Consider the following 4,026-nt stretch of genomic DNA (forward strand, 5'->3'; position numbering starts at 1 on the left):
AAGTCGGTACATCTGCTAATCCCTTGAGCCCCATTCTCTCATTTGGTGAGGGAATTCCATGAAGACTTGGCTTACCTCTTCAGGAGCCAAAGGATGCGAGCCACTCGGTGGTTTGCACAAGCATTAGAAGCAATACAAGAGGCCGCCAAGGCCTAAACAATTGATCTTTTTGATGATACAAACTTAGCGGCTATCCATGGAAAGAGGGTGACAATTACCCCCAAAGATATGCAGCTGTGTAGGCATATTCGAGGGGAGAGAAACCTTTAGAGACCTAATTTTAAAACCTTGACATATCACATTGGATGTAAATTTTGTAATTTTGCAGTGACACAATGTAAATATTAATACATGAGAAGTTATAATTTGGATTTTGTAATTTCAGTTTTTGGTTTGGTTTAAGTGGGCCTAATGAAGTGTGCTTAAAAAAAAAATTTTAAAGTGTGTTGACGTGTGCTTAGCACTTGAAAACATCTCAACTGACAATTAAAGTACATTGCACGAACAAAATTTGGTATTACATTGCATAAAAAAGAATACAAAGCTTTGAAAGAGATTACAACGCTTCACTAGGCTTCAAAAAAGGTTAGTAGGCTTAGAAAAGGGGTTTAGGTGCGTCGTCTCTTGCTACTACTAGGCTCAAGGAATAGTGGGAGAGGGCCTTTGAGGGTTGGGTAGATGATTTTCTCCCCCTCAATCTCCCTTCGAATGAGCTGGGGATCCGTAATCCCCGCAACATATCCCAGGCCAATAAGGCCCTACAACACTCCACCCTGTTCTTATCATATAGATATACAAGTTTAGATCACCATACAAGTATGATCTTTCCTAGGCTAGAGGATACACGGATGGTTTTGTAGGGTCCCGCTTTGGTGAGGGCCTTCAGCTTGAAAAGGTTAGTCGCACCCTCTGGTGAACATATCTTGTGGATCACCAAAATATCTTTGGTGATACCACCAATGTAATGCTTGAGGGTAGAGTCCGCTACTCTCCCTTGCTTTCCGCTTTTCCCGGCTTGTCTACTAGCAAATTCATCAATGTAGACCACACTCTGCAATCATATAAACAAACTAGTGAGATAGTTATGTGGTGCCTCTTCTGTAGAAGCTCATGATGGTAAACACTTTCCAGATAATCCCCTTGGCCATAAGAGACTAAAAAAGCCCTCCCCCCATAGTCTCGCATGGGAGGGCTTGTTTTTGCTGAAAACAGGCCTCCCCACGCGAGACTGTGGGGAGGGCTTTTTTAGTCTCTTATGGCCAAGGGGGTGCCACATGGCAGCATTTCTGCATGAAAGAAAAGAGGGAAAATGTAAAAAGGCCAAAAGTACCTTCTCTATATTGTCTTGTTCCACAAGTAGCTTCTTTGAGGTCACAGCTAGGCACTGGCATGGTCTCTACATTGTCCTCTCTAGGTGCCTGGCTTCTAGGCGGTCAAGGTCCAAACATCTCCTCCTGCAATCTTTCAAACTCCGCATCTGAGAGGCTATACTTGGGAGCATTAGTTGCACTTGCAATAGAAGCTTGGACCTCTGCAATAGCTTTAAGAGTATCTACACTGCAATAGCTTTAAGAGTATCTACACCGCTGTCATCGTATTGACCAACCTCATTGATATGGGGAGGTTGGTCTTCAACCTCAAAATCTATGAACTCATCATTTGCATCCCTGATGAGTTGGCAATAGAGCTCCTCTGCTGTTGACAACTCTAAGACTTCTAAAACATCTTGTTGCAGAAGAAGGTATTCCACCCCTTTGATGATCAAGGGTGTAAGGGATGTTAGTGGAGTCACCAAAGGTTGCTCCACAGCGACGACAACGACGACTGGCTGGGAGTTGATGACAGCCAATTCTTTTTGCTCTTCCTCTTGAAGATCTAGTGGGGTTTCCAGAGGATCTACTTCTAGAAAAGGTGGGTAGGAGGTTGAAGGTGGTGGCTCATCATCATCTATGGAAATGTCTTATTTTGAGGTCATGATGAGATTAATGATGGACAAATTGATGTAGGAGATCTTATATGAGGCTAAGAACATGTGTAATGCTTGGGTGGTGACCATGATGCCAGCTAGCCATAGCAAACCAAAATCATGATTTTGGTCTCCATAGGGGTGTATGTAGTTTTGAGCATACCAACATGTGGTTGTTGTGTGAATGCTAAAAGCATGCATGTGCCATGCAATTTGGATATGATTTGAACCTTATATGCAAGATTTTGGCGTCATGTGCATAGAAAGTGTCACTTTGAGTGTTTAGGGGTGGATCTCAAGCACTCTTTGTGATCTAAGGCCATGCAAATGTTGTACTCTAATTGCTTGAGATGATGGTGTGGTCATTATGTGCAATGGAGTAGTCAAAACCAAAATTGTGATTTTGATTTTTCTTGTTCAGATGGGTGCCATCTTGGTTGTGCATGCTCCTTATGGCTTGTGTGTAAGAGTCAATGAAATCCCCAAAGAATTTGAACTTGTGTGCATGCTATGTACAATGTGTTTTGTGTGTGTGACCCAAACATGTAATTCTCATCATTCCTGACTCAACCTACTATGAAGTGCTTGAATGAGTGTTATAGACATAACTTAGACATATGTTGAAGGCATACTCTCATGATAGTGGTCTATGTGTGCCCGTGTGTGTCCATGTCAGCTCGAAATGCCCATAGGTTGTGTGCTCCTAATGACTCCTCTTGGGATGGCTGAGAGTGGGTTTGATTTTTTTGCGAGCTTTATTTGGTGAGCTTTTTGGAGATAAGAGAGTTTTATGCGAGCTTGTAAGAAAAATGATACATTTTGGTGAGCTTTTATATAGTAAGTATTTATGAAAGAGAAATAAATACATTCACATACATACATACATATATACATGCATATTTATGAAAGAGAAATAAATACATTCACATACATACATATATACATGCATATTCTCAAGCACACCTACCTACCTTCCTTCCTACCTACCTTCCTACCTACCTTCCTACATATATACATGCATATTCTCAAACACACCTACCTACCTACCTACCTACCTACCTTCCTACATATATACATACATACATATATACACACATTTGTACAATACATACATACATGCATACATATATATACACATTTGTACAATACATACATGCATGCATATTCCCAAACATATACATGCATGCATACATACATACCTACATACCTACCTACCTACCTACCTACCTTCCTACATATAAACACACATTTTATGTCAAAGAAACTTAAATATAGGCACAAACATACCTATCTATGTACCTTTCTTCCAATATTTATTTCAACACAAGTAAAAACAAGTATACCCGGCTCATATTTTCTTACAAAAAGATTGAGTTCACATTTCCTTATTACAAGAAGATATATGGTTTGTACAACTCCTTTACCATAGCATCGCAAGCTATGGTTGGTACAACTCCATTACCATAGCGTCGCAAGCTACCTACAATAAGACTTTAGTGTACGTGACAATATACTTCATCCCAAAGCAAGACAAAAATATTGGGTTCAAATTTTCTTACAAAAAGATTGACTTCACATTTCCTTACAAGCTTAAGTAGGCACAAACATGAGAGGCTTGATTAAAGCTTAAGTATAGGCACAAACATCCTTGCTTCGAGGACGTGATAGTATATTGCCCACTTCCTCTGGTGATAGTGTCGGTTTATGCATTACCATATCCTCATTCTTATGTAATCCCAAAACTCGCAAGAAGACAAAATAGATATGCTTACATGCAATGTAAGACTTTCCTCTAGATTCTCTTTGCATGAAATCAGGACATGTACACCAAGGTTGTACCTTGATGTGTATAAAATAGTCCTCTCCACTCTCACATGCCAAATGAAAAATAGAGTAGGGGGATGGCTGCATTGCACTCTCATTAAGGACTGTTGCTGTGATGGTCTCGGCACTACCAATCCTCTTTTCTGCTTCTTTGGAAATCCAATGCTGCCACTTGGTTGATCTCTTTGTATTCTGTGTAGCATCATGTGGCCTCTTGTCACTTTCTTTGTTGCCCA

The sequence above is a fragment of the Cibotium barometz genome, chromosome 7, assembly GCF_041138505.1.
Source record: "Cibotium barometz isolate CiBa-2024 chromosome 7, ASM4113850v1, whole genome shotgun sequence".
In the NCBI taxonomy this organism is placed as follows: domain Eukaryota; kingdom Viridiplantae; phylum Streptophyta; class Polypodiopsida; order Cyatheales; family Cibotiaceae; genus Cibotium; species Cibotium barometz.